General features: G+C 48.5%; 1 non-coding gene across 6 annotated transcripts in view; it reads right to left on the reverse strand.

Annotated features, from left to right (window-relative positions):
- LOC113270821 (uncharacterized) overlaps positions 1-15,630 on the reverse strand; it is a 255,478-nt gene extending 239,848 nt beyond the window's left edge. For 4 of the 6 annotated variants that reach the window (XR_008960396.1, XR_006411781.3, XR_006411780.3 and 1 more), the window contains exons 1-2: positions 15,474-15,601; positions 9,550-9,647 (exon numbers count right to left, since the gene is read on the reverse strand). This is a non-coding gene — a transcript (uncharacterized LOC113270821). Of the gene's footprint in view, positions 1-9,549; positions 9,648-15,473 lie in introns of all 6 variants that reach the window. The other 2 variants (XR_008960398.1, XR_006411779.3) reach the window with 1 other exon arrangement.
- Between the last annotated feature and the right edge of the window lie 232 nt (positions 15,631-15,862).

Below are 15,862 nucleotides of genomic sequence, written 5' to 3' on the forward strand. Positions count from 1 at the left end.
TTCTCTGTATGGTCCTTGCGTCTGTGACTGTCTCTCTACCAGACCACAAGCTCCTATCCTATTCATCCCTGTTTCCCGGTGCTTAGCAAGTCATCTGGCCCATCAAAGACAGCCTGTTTCTGTTGACTGCATTGAAGAGAACTGAATTAGACTGATATTTAAGGTGAAGACAAGTCCAGCGGATGGAGAAGAGGGGGAAAGATTCCAAGTAAAGTAAATAGCAAGTACAAAAGAGAGTGTGGGGAGATGTTCTACTGTGAAAACAGAGTGTCTCATGTTCATAACTAGTGCGTGCTGGGAAGACATTGATCAATACTCTTGCAGCGACTAGTGGTAGAAACCAAAATAAAAACCATCTTAAGTAAGAAAGAAGGAATATATGCAGTTCCGTCAATTTGAGATGTCTGTTCTCGCTGAATAGAAATGGTTCGTGATCAAAGAACAGTTTGTGTCCAGTCAGTGCAGTGGCCCACGCAGGCCAAGGAATTTATGATCATTTATTGATGTTTTTCTCTGAAAAAGCCCAGAGATTAGTGGCTTCAGGCACAACTGGATCCAAGGACTCGGGCGGTGTTCTCAAGGACCCACCTCCCTTCCCAGCAAGCATAGAGGACATTACGGGACATGGTCTCTCTCTGACTTAGGCACGTGTTACTCAAATTGCAGGTATGATGTACAAGACAGCCTAAGACTCATGTCCTACCAGCTTAGTAATTCCAGTGGAAAAAGATGGCCTTTTATTGATGGGAAAGAAGTATCCCAAGAGGGACTATGATGGGCCCAACTTAGGTCATGGGAACACCCTTGGGCCAGAGCATATGGACTACACCATCAATGGAATGAGTTCCCTAAAAGAAAGAGAAACTCTAGCACCAAAAGAAAGGGAAGGCATGATGGGCTGGTATAATTACAGGTATCCACAAGGGGGGGGGGGGGTTAACGCTAACAAGGCAGACACTGCTAGCTGATCCCCCAAATCCGTTCTCCCCTCTTTCATTTCCTGGGTATCCTGATAGGCCATACTTCCCAACTTTTCTTGCAGCTAGGTTGGTGATTAATGTCCAGGCCATGTAATGGAAGCAGTAATACTGAAGGCTTTTCCGAGCCCAGACTCTTAAGTGAAGTGTGCCTTCTCCAGGCTATGTCACCCCTTCCATCAGCTGAATGGAGATGATAATTCGGTCCTAAAGGATGGAGGAGATACAAGGTAGAAGCCACCTTAGCCTCCACTTACAGAAGCGCTGCCCCTCCAACCTGAATACCCATCTGTCGGAGGGCTGTCACAGAGCAGGCAGGCTCCCCCTGTGTGGCTCCTTCAGATATCTGGAGCTATTTATCACTCCAGCCCTAGTGCATCCTAACCACTCCAAGTAATAGCACTAGAACCACAGCTGGGTTTGACTCATGAAAGGCCTACAAGTCAAGCTTAGAAGAACAGAGTCGGTGCTCACTGAATGTTAGTTGAATGATTAAATGTTCATGACGCAGGGCAGATGGAGCAAACCAAAGATGCCCGAAAACTTGACTCGCTCTACTCCCCAGCAGATGTCGGAGAGGATTCTGGATTGCGTACTTTTGCAGCATTGTTCTTAATGAAAGAAGGGGCTCCCTCAAGTCAGCTCAGATGCTCATGGTAGTCCCGGGGCCCAGGGATTTATTTCAGAAAAGAATCAGCAAGGATGTACCTGCCTCATTAGGCACCCACCCACGTGGAAGATGGGGCAAAGAAAGACACACTTCTTGATCTCTCCGGAGAAAGAGCCCAACGGGTTTTGACAGATATCCCCACAGTCGGTGCCTGCAGCTTTTAAACACTTCACTTAACAACTGCCTTTAATTTCACTGAACAGAAGTTATTGATCCTGATCTCTGTTGCCTGGAAGCCCCGATCCTGATTGTTAATTGAGCTATTGATTTTTTGGCTCGCATTAATGGTTCCTGAAGGGGTGAATCCTGGGTAAAGTGGGCAGGTGGGCTAGTGAGGTGGCGGAGGTGAAGTTCTGCGGGGAAGTGATTTTAATTAGTAATAATAGCTTCATACTTAGCCGACTGGTTTGTAATACGCACGGTGACATGCCTATAGATCAAGCAGAGAAACCAGCGGTCGTCCTTCTATAGGAAAATTAAATTGGGTCAATTATCTAACTGTTGGGTGATTTCAGATAGTTACTTAACTCAAAATGAACCTCTTGCCATATGCATCGAATCTGTACCTCAGCCCCCAAAGCTTACTCAAGTTGGGAAGTATAATTAATCAGGTTGGCCTCCCCCCGGCCTTTGCAGTGGAACATTTTAATGCTCAGAAATTTCCAGCAGACAAACAAACTGGCCATTCATAGGGGAACGGTCATATCCAGAATTTACATTTCTGCCACGGAATTATTATGGAGTCATTTGCGGACACCAATTAACTTGGCAGAGAAAGATTCCACAATCTAGGTGTGGTAAGTTAAAAAAAAAAAAAAGTCATGTTCCAGTGTATATAATGTGATCACATTTGATAAAACAAGCAATTACTGACAACCATACATGATTATTTGGACCAGGACAAAAGCGCGGAAGGAACCACAACAGATCCTAATATGGGCTAACTTTGGGGTGGGCAGGGAAAGCACAAATGTATTTTTTCTAATACGTATTTACATAATGCTTGTTATGTGCCATGCGTTATTTTAGGTGTTTTATACATCTTTTTAAAAAAATTTATGTATTTATTTTAGAGGTGGGATAGCAGAGAGAGAGGGAGAGAGAAACTCCAGGCAGACTCCAAGTGTGAGTCAGATGATTCAGGTAAGACATTCTGGGGCGCCTGGGTGGCTCAGTCAGTTGAGTGTCCCACTCTTGATTTTGGCTCAGGTCATGATCTCATGCGTGGTGGGATCAAGCCCCACATCAGGGCCCATGCTCAGCAGGGAGTCTGCTTGAGATTCTCGTTCTCTGCCCCTCCCTGCCCCTCACTCATGTGCACGCACGCTCTCTCTCTCTCAAATAAATAAATCCTTAAAAAATAAACCAAAAAAAAGTTGAAAAGAAATAGGTGGAATTCATATCAATGCATTTTAACCTAATATATCTGAAATCTATTATTTCGACATGTAACCAGTATTTCCAAAATGAATAATGAAAAAAGTTACGTTCTTTTTCGTACTAAGTCTTCGAAATGCGGGGTGTGTTTTCTACTTACAGAACATCTCAATTCAGACGCTACATTTTCCCTGGAAATGGTTGATCTGTAATTAGCTTTGATAAAATTTACAGTTGATAGACTGACAAGTTGTAAGCATACGTACACCTTTTTCAATAACTGAACCGAGTCGCAGTTTTTAAAATTAAATTAAGTAAAACTTAAGATTCTACTCCTCCGGCTCATGGGCCACAGTTTACGTGGTCAAGAGCCACACGTGGCTGGTGGCTGCCGTTTGGACAGAGCAGACCTGGACTGTAAGCCTCACATAGGCAGGGATCCATTTGTCTTTTTCACCCAGCGGAAAGCATGCGATATAGAAGGTGCTTAATAAAAATTGGGGGGGGGGGGGTGAGGGGAGTAGACACATTTAAACCGACCTGTCACAACTTTGCTTGTTATTCTTCCTTTCATTATAGCCAATTCAGGTGGTACACTAAAAAAGAGAAATCCCAAGAAGACTAATGCACTATATTTATGGAGCTTCTGCTCAGAGCCAGGGGCTCCGACCTCTGCTAGACTTCTCACTTGGATAGTTGTGCCCAACTCCAAACCCAATTCCATCCTCCACCACCTGCTGGCTGCAAAGCATTCTCAGCCTCGCACAGGCTGGGGATGGTGATTACTCCATCCTCAGAGGGTTACTATGGGGACTGATGTAAATCCCCCACACAGAGCCTGGCACGTGGCAGATACTCAATACATTATGGCTCCCTCCCTCTCCTCCCAAGGTGATGCCAGGGATCAACAAGATCCACCTAAAACGAGATGAAATGTGACCCACGGAGGGCCTCATGAAATCAGAAGACTCCTCTGTGGTCACTAATATCCCTGTAGCTTCTGACAATGACATCTGGGGCAAAAATTCACAGAACTTCCATGAGCTCGGAACTGACCAGGGTGAATTCCCATGGTGAAACGAGCTCCAGGGGCGCCTGGGTGACTCAGTGGGTGAAGCATCTGCCTTTGGCTCAAGTCACGATCCCAGGGTCCTGGGATTGAGTCCCGCATTGGGCTCCCCACTCCATGGGGAGTCTACTTCTCCCTCTGCCCCTCCCCCAGCTCATACTTTCTTGCTCAAATATATAAAATCTAAAAGAAGAAGAAGAAAGTAGCTCATAGACAGGTGGAAAAACAAGCCTATGCTTGCTTTGATTTCCATCTCTTTAGACCCTCCATCTTTCTCTTCTATTAGCACTCCCCTGAAGAGCCTCTCTTAAATGTCTTTTTTCCCTAATCACCAGCCCCCACGAAATTTTAACACCACGGATACACTGCATATCTGTTTACATACCGTATGCCTGGCTGTGCTTTATGCATAGAAAGAATGATTTTTTTTTTTTGACACCCAAGGTCCAATTTTTGCCACATTGAATGCTGAATTGCCCCCGTCAAGAATGAATGACTTAAATTCGTGGTTCTCAACAGGGATAGTTGATCCTCTCCCAGTCAGAGGGACATATGACAATGTCTGGAGACATTTTTGGTTGTCACAGCTGGTGGGGTCAGGGTAGCGGCCCATCGAATGGATAAAGGCCAGGGATGCTGTTAAGCATCCTATCGTGAGCAGGACAGACTCCTGACCACAGTGATCTGGACCCAAATGTCCATAGCATGGCAGTTGCAAAACCCAGCTTAAGACCAATTCATCCTTTTTTTTTGATGTTAAATGGTACGCCAAACGCCTGAGTCCTCCAGCCACAGACACACAGCATAAACAGTGTGACTGCAGGGAGGACGGGCACAACCCGCGTCTAGCTGTGCCCACTGGAGGCATGCAGCTCAGGGACTGGACACACAGTGGCCATCCTTCCCATGATCCTGCCCTGAAATAAAACGGGGGGGAGGGGTACCAATGTCCCAGACTCCTCTCTCACATCCAAGCCCCCTGCTGCAGCTCAGCCGGGAGCAGGTCTGTTTGACAAGGATCAGCTTCCTGTCACACCCTGAAAGGTTTCCAAGCCTCCCCAAGATGGAGGTGTCCTCTGAAGGAGAAAGAGCCCAGCCCCGGCCAGCGAGATGCAATCACTTGGCTCCTTCCTGCAGCGCAGCCTGACCTTGCACGGGCGGGCAGCCTGGTAGAAGGGGGAACGACGTTGATTTCTGAAGACTGTCAAGTGAGAGCTACTTTGGGCTGAGTTGTGGGGAACTGGAGATCTATAAACCTTTTTATGTGCGGGGAGAAAGGAGCCAGCATTGTTCCTGGTGAGTTTCCCAGGCGAGAGGAGACGAGCAGAGGCTGAGTGACAGTTGGGCAAGGAGCAAGTTTTCCTTTTATTAACAGGCTTATAAAGCTACTTTAAAAAATAAATTAAAGCTAGAAAAATATCCTTGGACGGACTGCCGGAAGGGAAGGGGGCTGGGACGGGTGGGTCAGCCTGGCTGTGACATTGCAGGGACAGCCTGTGCACAGATCAGCTGGATGTCCAGAGGCGGTGAAGCACCCCCCAGGGCAAGCTGCTCTTGCATTTGGTCCCCGTAACTGACAGGGCAGCCCGAAGCCTCAGGGGAGCCCTGAGGAGCCCATCCATAGGCCCTGACTCTGGTCCGGGGGAGGGTGCCTCTGAGTTCATGCTTGCCTCTTCCACCAGGCCTCAGAGAGGGAGTCCCGTGAATCGCCGTGACAACCCCATCCCTCCTCCTGAGCCCTGACACCCACCCTGGAACTCTTCGCTAAGTCAGAGCAAGAGCGCAGCCCCAGATGGATAGAGGCTCTGGCCATTTTTTCTGCCTTTTCTCTGCTCTCCCTCTTCCCCAGCCACTCTCCGTCCTTTATGAGTCTTTACCTCCTTCCTTTCTTCTTTCTTTCCTTCTTCTCAAAGGGTTCCCATCGCCACCGGGTGGGGTAAGGGACTCCTCCTCTCTTACGTGGACAGACAGGACCCGGCCACACCCCCTCCTGTAATCCTCAGTGGCTCCACGTGGAGGCCAGCCACGTCCCCAGCATGGAGAACATTATAGCCTGACCCCGCCAACTGTCCAGGCCCACCCCCTAATACCACTGTGCGCACATGTACACAACACATAGCACACATGTGCACACACACACGTGCACACAACACACACACACATCACACACATGCACACAGTGCACACAATACACACATTTCACACATGCACACACAACACATACCACACACATGCACACACGTACACACAATACAACACATGTGCACACAACACATCACACAGCACACATGCACACAATACACCCAACATGCATGCGCCCATGCACACACAACACACACCACACACACACCGCACATGCACACACATATTCACCACATGCATGTGCACACACCACACACATGCACAGATGCACACGTAACACATGCACATGTGTGTACATACACAGATGTGCACCGAAAACGTCCCAACACGTGTGCACACGTACCACACATGTGCATGTAGTATGCATGTGTATGCATGCACACCCCACACATGTGCCCCCACACACACATGCACACACACCACTTTCTGCCATTCCCAGGCCCGACACGTCACTTTAAGCCTCTACTCATATTTATAATGAGCTAACATTTATTAAATGGCTCCCTCTATGCTGGAAGCTTGGGGCTGAGCAGCTTGCTGAAGTCTCACACACACGATAATCTTGGCTCTGTCATCATCCCCATTTTCCAGATGCAGAAAAGGATATGTAAAGAGGTCACAGTGACCATCAGAGACGCTGTCATGCTAGAAATGAGCCCTGAGCCCAGGCACATCCCATGGCGTCACCACAGTGACCTCGCTGTCTGCACACCTGCATCTCTGGCCCGACTCTCTCTCTCCCTTGAAAGGCCTCTCCCTCTAGGTGAAATCAGACTATTTGCTCTTTCCCTTTATAAGCCCATCCTGATGTGTGTGCGCCCTGAAACCATTTGCTTTTCTACTTTAGTTAGCGAATGCCAAAAACCGTGATAGACACTGGCAATAGAGTAGTGAACAGAAACCAACTCCTAGGATAAGTTTGATGAAGCCAGGCACCGCATTTGTCTTGCTTGCTGTGTCCCTGCAGCCCGACGCGGTGCTTGCTACAGAGCAGGTGCTCAAAATCCATCTGGTGACAGAAATGGAGGAATGACTGAGTGGGGACAGAGTCAGACAGAGAGGCGGCATCTCCTTGCCGAGATTCCATCTGGAAAATAACCACGAGGATATGTTCCCAGGGGAACGGCTCCAGAGCCACATCCGTTACTCGTGCTGATGATGTCACGCATTCACTCAACATTCAATCATTGACTGGGCTGCCGCTCAGTGCAGTGGGTGCTAGAGTACGAGAAAGAACAAACTCCGGTCCCTGCCTGGAAGGGGCTTAGTTGGCGGGAGAGCAAAAGACAATTACAGAACAGTGTCCTAAATCCACTACAAGGGGTGAGGGTTTGGAGAACCGAGGGGTGGGATTCCTAATCCTATAAGAGGGGTCACGGGCAGTGTCCTGGGGAAAGTGACAACAGAGCAGAGACGTGAAGTAGGGAATGGAATTAGTGAGACGTGCACGCACCTGGAAGGTTTTGGGACACGTGCTCCAGGTGGAGGCATCAGTATAGGCAGGGTTCAGAGAGGAGAGAGAGCAGAAAATGTTCATTACGGCTCGTGTGTGCACTGAGCTAATGAGACCGATGGGCGCTGAGGCTAGAGAAGGAGTCCCTTGTGTTAAAGAGCTTAGATTCTATCCAAAAGGTTTATTGATTCCATTCATATAATGTAAGAAAAAAAAAGTAAATAAATAAAATGCTTCATGGACCTCAATTTGATCCTCTGGAAGGAGAACAGGACTCCTAGCTGGCCACATACAGAAAGGTTACTCCACGTGGTAAAAGACAAAAACTCAAGACAGAAAGCATGGCAGCATCAGGGTGGCCCCTTCCCTGTGTATCTGCTGCCAGAAAGGTCCCTGGAATCCTCATGTCCAGCCTGGTACATCCAGGTGGAGGCAGGGGGCATGGCTGATCAGAGATGGAGCTCACCTGCTTGGGAAGCCCTATCCATCCACCTTCCCTTCCTGATGTTTTATCACTTGTCACCTTTTCTTTTTTAATAAATTCCTATTTTTTAATTTCCTTTATTGGGTTTTGTAATATTGATCACATGAAAACCAAGTGGGGCAGGGAAAGGTGAGTAAGAGTAGGCACAGCCAGGTGGCACCCATGTCTCCTGTTTGCCACTCATAGGAGCCATCGGCTCCAGAAAGGCTTGGCCAAGGCAAGAGCAGAGTTGGAAAATGTGATGTTAAATGTGGCCAAGTTATTGCTAGAGCCTCGGACACTTACAACCACTTTGAGGCTGGGCCTTCACTCTGCGAGGGCTATTCTTCCCTTTCTCTCCTCCCCTGCACCTTTCAGAATTCAACACCATTATATTCAGGTCAGATCACATTAATTGAACACCCACTGCATGCCAAGCACTGGGACATCAGAGAAAGGCATAACTAAACGTCAGTTTTCACGACTATCTGGAAATTCGGTTAAGAGCCGGTGTATGGCTTGAACTCAGATATTGCCTTCACGCCACCCAACATAAAGACGTGCTCAGTGCTCTGTGAGAATACCAACGGAGACTTCGACCATTCCACCCAGAAAGAAATGGAGAAGCTTCGGAGAAGAAACACTGAAGGTTACCCAGAATCACGATCCCTACCATTCAACAAGCACCTATTATGAGTCAAATGCTGTTCCAGGCTTTAATACATCATCTCATTTCATCCTTACAGCAATCCTCCAGGATGATTTGTTACGTCAGACACTTGGTTACCTATCCAACAGCCACCCTCCTTCCTAAGAGAACTGCCATCTTGTTTGACATTCTCCATGCGATCCTGTGTGATTTGGGCTCTTCCCCAGCCCAGCTGGTGAATCTTGATTTCCCTAAGCCAATGGCAATGGATTCAAGCCACTGGCAAAATAGAAGCATATGACTTAGCTCCGGCCATTGAACTACAGTGGATAATCAGCTGCTGCAACTTCTGAGAAAGGTATACTCATTCACCAAGACAGAACGCATGGATGTTTTCTTTGCTGCCTCTGGGTGTTGTCATCTGCACGTGACACCAAGATAAGCAGCATCTATCTTAAAGTATGGTGGGATCCAGCCTAAGAAAGAAATCCAAAATCTACAGATGTCTGAACCGAAAAACAGAGGGGGACAGGGGAGACCCTGACTACTTGATAACAAACTGAGCTGCTGAATTAATCACCTCCAGAACCACAATGCCCCAGACTTGTGTGTAAGCCGCTTTTATATATATTTTCCATTTCCTGCAGCCAACAGCATCCTTCATGACACAGGGTCACTGGCTCCACTTTAGAGTTGAGCATACAGAGACTCAGAGACTAGTAAGTGTCAGAGCCGGGATTCAAACTCACGTTTTCTGGCTCCCAGTCTTGTGGTCCTTCCACCTTGACACTGTAGAGGAGATTCAAGTTCATAGGCAGAAGACAGAACAGGTGAGGGCTGAACAGTCCTGAAAATCAAAAGCAGGGACAGTGAGTTTAGTAATGGGAGCCAGGAGGTTACGAAGGTGGATACACCCCCATCCCAGTGCCTCTGAAACACCAAGGCAGAGTGGCTTGCGTTGTGCCATCGATGGCAGCACTGAGTACCTGAGGTTCTCCTTCCTAGGGCCAGGGGACACCAGTCCTCCTGTGCTGACAGCTGTTGACTCATCAGCAGGAAGGGTGACCCATGCACGCATGTCTGTTTTAGACAATGAATTCTCCAGCACTCTATACTCCAGGAGCCAGTACCCGAAGTTCTTCATGCACCTGCAAAATGTTGCATGATGTGCCCCTTCTTCTACCACTGATCCAGCCCTCTCTCACTGCACCCCAGCCAGCCAGCATTCTCTGCTACTCAAACACAGCAAGGGCATCCCAAGCTGCCTAAAATCTGCTTCCTTCACATCCCAGGTGTCAGCTAAAATTTCACCTGTCTAGAGAATTTTCTCTTGAGATCCTACCCACCCCCCGACCCCGGCCAAGAAACCTGGAAAGACAGATAGACAGAGACAGAGACTGACTTTGTCTTCTGTATCTGATACTATGAGAAAATCCTGGATGCTGTAAGAATAAACAGCCTACATATTGGAAGTTCCAAGTACAGAATGCCATTTCCATGTAAATGACCCAGCCGAGCAAAGCACTGACTCACCCCAGAAGCATCTACCTGGGGAAAAAAATGTTGTTTACAAGAACAATACCAGATGTTGGCCTCAGAATGCCCTGCCTCGACATCTGAAGGCTACCAAGGGAGATACAGGGACTTGAGGGCAGGCAAAGCAAAAGTAGCAGAACGGGGTTCATTTAGAAGTGACTTTACATATTAAGTTAATTCCCGGTGTAATTCAAGAGTCTGATGGGGGTGGAGGAATCACGGAAAGAACGGAGTCCTTTACAAGTGCAGTAGGGAGAGCAAGACCCATAATTCCATCTACAAGTAATGGTAGTTGAAATTGGTTGTCTCTGATTTGAATAATCTTGATGGCATCGTTATTTTTAATTGTGATTAGTGGTCGTAATGTGCTAATAAATAAGACTAGAGACAAGGTACAACCTTGCCTTGTCCCACAAATGATCTGGAATCAAGACGGCTTGAGGCCGGGAAGGCTCTAGACGGGAGGAATGACCCCGCCGCCAGGACAGATGCTAAAAGACAATTTTTGTGAGCTTTTGAGACAGAAGCGTTGGTGTAAATTTCCTCCACTCCAAGGTCAATCAATTCCACCAAAAAAAAAAAAAAAAAAAAAAAAACCAAGGAAACCCTGGGCTGGCTTTCCCTTCAGGCAGCTCTTTGGTTGAAGAAAGTCACTCACGCATAGTGGCCCGTTGCAAGTTTCCCCTCTAGACATTTTCAAGATCTTCTCAGTGGTAGGAAATTTTTGAGATGGTGCTGAAGCTGGTAAGTAAGAGACCAACCCCTGAGCCAAAGACGCAAGCAAGCCAAGGCACCGGCATGACGTGCATCCCCAGGAAAACTCTGCCTGAGGAAGTGTGTGAGTTTCCTAGGGCCACTGCAATAAACTAACACAAACACTGTGGCTTCAAACAATGGAAATTTACTCCTTCACATTCTGGAACCCAGAAGTCTGAAGTCAAGCGTGGCTCCCATCTCTGCCTCCCCTGTCGGCTGGCCAACCTCCCTCCAAGTGCGTCTGCCCTCAACGTGGCCTTCTCCTCTAGGGGCTCCTCTGGGTCTCTCCCCTTCTTATCAGGACCTCAGTCACAGTGGAGTGCCGACTTTTATCTTAATGACATCTGCAGACTCTATTTCCAAATAAGGTCACTTTCCCAGGAGCCAGGGGTTCCGTCCGTCCCAATGCTCCTTTTGGAAAGGATGCGATTCAACCCACAGAGGAAGTGAATTTCTAGGGTGAGGGGAAAAAGGCTGGATGCAACAACGGAAGGGAGCGAGGAAGGGAGGGAGGGAGGGAGATATTGCAACATGAAAGGGAACTGAATTTATATAAAATATGGTGAGCATTCATTACTTTTTAGTGATATATCTATTTCCACCCAGTGGATCATCATGTCAACACAATTTCCTCAAATTTGTCAAGTCACATGGGTCTCTGTCTACTTTGTGCTACCTTTAGACCCCAGGTCAGAGTCACCTGGGAGGTAAACAGCAGTAACAGGAGCTGGTTACCTGAATTCAACCCCAACAGAGGCTCAGAGAGGTTCAGTGGTTAACCAAGGTCAGGCTGCCATCACTTGGCAGAGCCAAGATGTTAATCCAAAGCCATGTTCTTTCCATTACACTGCAATGGTTACTCTAAATGTTTATTTCAATGAATGAAGGAGTGCCCGAAGGAAGCAACTATCCAGCCACACCTCGCGTGGCCTCCAGTTCTTCCTGGAGATGTTCTGGGCTCCAGGAAAACACAGGAAGACCACCTCCCTCACCCACACGGCCCAGAGCTCAGCAGAAATGCAATCTCAATGCTCCGAGCTAGGAGCCAGTCTCTTCAAACATCAAGCCAGCTGACAGAAACAACCCTTTTGTCCTGCCTTCTCCTCCTCCAGACAGAGGCCGGGGCTCAGCCTTGCTCCAGAACTCACCTACTTGGCCTCTCGACATTCGACCACTGCAGCTGGGCCGTGGTAATATTCTACTCCTGGGACCAGAGAAGCCTAGATTGCTGTTGAGGGAAGAGACTACTAATAACTGATGCACGTAATAGAGCGGGGCCTCAAGAAGAGAGAACGCTGTGAACAGTAGAACTGTATTGATACTGCTATTAGCTATATGATCACTACGTACTTGGCTGCTTGTATTCTTTTCTACAGCTGCTATAATAAAGAGCCACAGACTGAGTGGCATAAACCACAGAACAGTCTTTTCTCACAGATCTGGAGGCTGCAAGTCTGAGATCCAGGTGTGGGGAGGGTTGGCTCCTTCTGAGGGCTGTGAAGAAGGGATCTGTTGCAGGCCTCCCTCCTTGGCTTGTAGAAGGCCATTTTGTCCCCAAGTCTTCCCTCTGTGTATCTAAATCTCCTCTTATACGGACACCAGTCCCCTTGCATTAGGCCCACTCTAGGGACCTCATGTGAAGTGAATCACCTCTAAACACGGTCACATTCTGAGTGACTGGGAGTAAGGACTGCAACCTACGAATCTGGGGCTGGGACACAATTCATCCCCTCACGCTGAGGTTTCCATGGGCCACTTGGGAAACCTGAGGCACAGTTTCCAAAATCAAGTTTTAAGAAGCCATTCCAATGACTCAACCAACTTTAGTCTCATCCATTGTAAGCCCTGGCCTCTCTGGGCTCGGGCTTCCCAACATAAAACAAAGGGGTTTGAGCCAGAGGATTGCCCGGGGAAGTAGAAACGGCAGACCCCTGCTCCCATGCTACAGTTTGACCGTGAACTCTAAGTTCCCACCTCCGAGGATACGTTCAGAACTAGGAGAAGTGAGAATGGGGTGAAGGAATTCTGGCTGGGCTTAGAAGGGTGGGTAACATTTAGGCAAGCAGAGGGGAGGAGGTAGGTGTACCAGACAAAAGCTAGAACACAAGGGATGGGAGGTAGAAAGCCCATTTCTCCCTGCTCTGCCCACATTCTCCACTCCCAGATTTGCCAAAGCAAATACAGTTTTGAGCGCTCCATGCAGACTCTCTGATCTGGAGTTCCCGAGGAGACACAGGGTACCGTGTCCCACTCTGAAGCACCTCTCAGTCCTTCTGGAGTGTTTCCTAGTCCCATGTGTCTGAGTCTGCCAATTATCATACTAAGCTAATGGAGGGGAGTTAACAGGAAGTGTCAGAGAGTTTTATAAAATTATCATGTCAACTCTCTTCCTGTCAGTGTGCGTAAGGGAAGCAGACAAGAAAATGATATTGTCATTGAATAGTTCACTTTAGATCTTCATCTCTTATCACTCATCATTACTCCATATTAATTGCTTTGTATTGGCAATCTCTGGCTGTCAGTTACTGTATAAAGGATCTTGCTGAGATCCTGGCTGGACGGCATTCATTAGGAAGCCATCTGAACCAAATTTAACTTGAGCAGATTAACTGGAACCACCCCCCGCCCACCTCAGCCCCTCACTCCCTACCTCCAGGCGAGGTGCAGTCAGCAAGGGGCAGGTGGAAGGGGGAGGGCGTGGGCTTGGAAGATACAGGGACCGGAATCCTAGCACAGCCGCTCCCCAGTCCCATTGCACGGGGCACAACACCTCACAGCTTCCTCAGGTGCAAGACGGGGTAAAACAATTGTCTTTGGTGCATGACTGTCAAGGTTTGAAAGGTATGGTGAAATATTGGACACAGTCTATGGCACAGAGTTGATGCCAACATATGATACCCATCAGGATTTTTAATTAGTATAAATTGAATGAGAGAAGATCCGATGGACTTACCAAGATGAGGCCACCTCTCCTCTCAAATACTGCCTGGTGCTCTCATTTTTGCCATCAGGAGGGAAGAGAAGAGCTGGGCTCAGTTCGACCCAGCAAACTAGGTGCCTATCAAGAGCCCGGCAAGCCACCCACTCCCGCGACAGAGAGGAGAGTGACCTGGGATATCCATCAAGTCTTTGAATACACCAGGTGCCCTCCGATCACAGAAGCCCATTCCATTCCCTCTGCCTGCAATGTTCTTTCCCCTCTTCACTCTGTTGACCCATGGGAAGGTGTTATTTCTTCTAAGCTCAGTTCACACATGCCTTCCTCCTCCAGGAAGCCTTCCCTGATGCTCCCAGGGCACTGCCTATGATGCACTCTTGCAGCTCTTCTCACAGCTGTGATGGTACATAGATGGTATGACCAAGGGACCTTCTCTCCCGAAGGTCACAAGCTGCAGGAGGGCAGGACAACGTGTGTTTTCCCCCATTGTTGAACCCCCAATGCCTGGTACCCTGAAAGGAAGGCAACGCAAGACCTCACGGGGAAGAACTAGACACACACACGCAAAAGTACAAAAGGAGGTCATTGCCCCTAAGCAGATGCAACCCAGATGCCACGGAGATGTCACCTTATCCCCCTCCTCCTCGGAGCTGTCGGCTCAGGAAAGGGCAGCTCTAACCGCTGCTTTCTCATCAAGTGTCCCTGCTTTGGGGGAGGGGCCCGCAGCCCCAGAGTCAGGATGCCACTGCTTTCCCACCATTAGACCCACCCGCTCCTCCCTAGGAGGGACGTTTCGTGACATCACGCCCTTCCTTTCTCCTTGCACACCTGGCACATAGTGGTGTGCAAAAAATATGCTGAACAGATGGATGAACGGATTATTTGCTCTCAGGCACTGGGTCAATGGCAGATCCCACTACTTCCAACCAAAGGAGCATAAAAAATACTCGGGTCCCGGCCTGGATTTGGTCCTTTGGGATTTGGGGCACATCCCCATCCCCCCTGCCTTGGATGAAGATTTGTCCGTGAAACCCATTCACTTCCAGACAAACAAATCCAGAAGCAAGAGGGGCTCCAACATTCACTTTCGTCAGCCCCTTCACATTGCAGGTAGAACAGCTGAGGCTTGGGGTTCAGAGCCACGAGACACAGGTGGTCCAGGGAGCCCTGAATTAGGCGTCTGAGCACTTGGGAAAGACCTCGGCTGTGCCACTGAGGCGCTGTGTGATCTTGGGCAAACCACTTCACTTCTCTGAGCCTCGGCTTCCTAATCTATCAAATAGGGCTGACGATAAAATGCAATGCATTGGAAATATTTGAAACCTCCAGAGTCTGGACATGTGTTGGTTCCCCAAACTGGCCCAGCACACACAGGGAGGACAGAGAGAGTTCGGGGCCACTCCAGACCGGCCGATGGTGAGGTGAATAAGCAAAGGGACTTACTCTTGAGGCTTGTCCTGGGCGCTGTGAGACCAGTCAATCTCTGTACCCGCCGCGGGAACTCGAAGAGTTTCCAGAAAGAGCCAAGCAGGGCTCTGCCACGTCTACAAGCAAAGATAGCCGGCACCACACCTCACTCTCCACGCTGCTTCCTTTCAGTGGCTCCAGCTGAGGGAAAGGCGGGGCGGAGGGAACATTCCAGCTCAGGTCAGCTGGGGTCATGCCCTCTCCATGACCTCCCCCAACAGTCTTTTTCTATCAGCGCAAAAGCTTTGAGAAGGGCGCTTGGAGGTAGTTTCTACTCATTTTGTTTCAACAAACATTTAGTAGATCCTGTAAATTTCCAAGCTCAATGGGGGAAAAAAAAGGGCCAATGATTTTAAAAAACACTT

Source organism: Ursus arctos, unplaced genomic scaffold, assembly GCF_023065955.2.
Source record: "Ursus arctos isolate Adak ecotype North America unplaced genomic scaffold, UrsArc2.0 scaffold_2, whole genome shotgun sequence".
Taxonomy (NCBI): Eukaryota; Metazoa; Chordata; class Mammalia; order Carnivora; family Ursidae; genus Ursus; species Ursus arctos.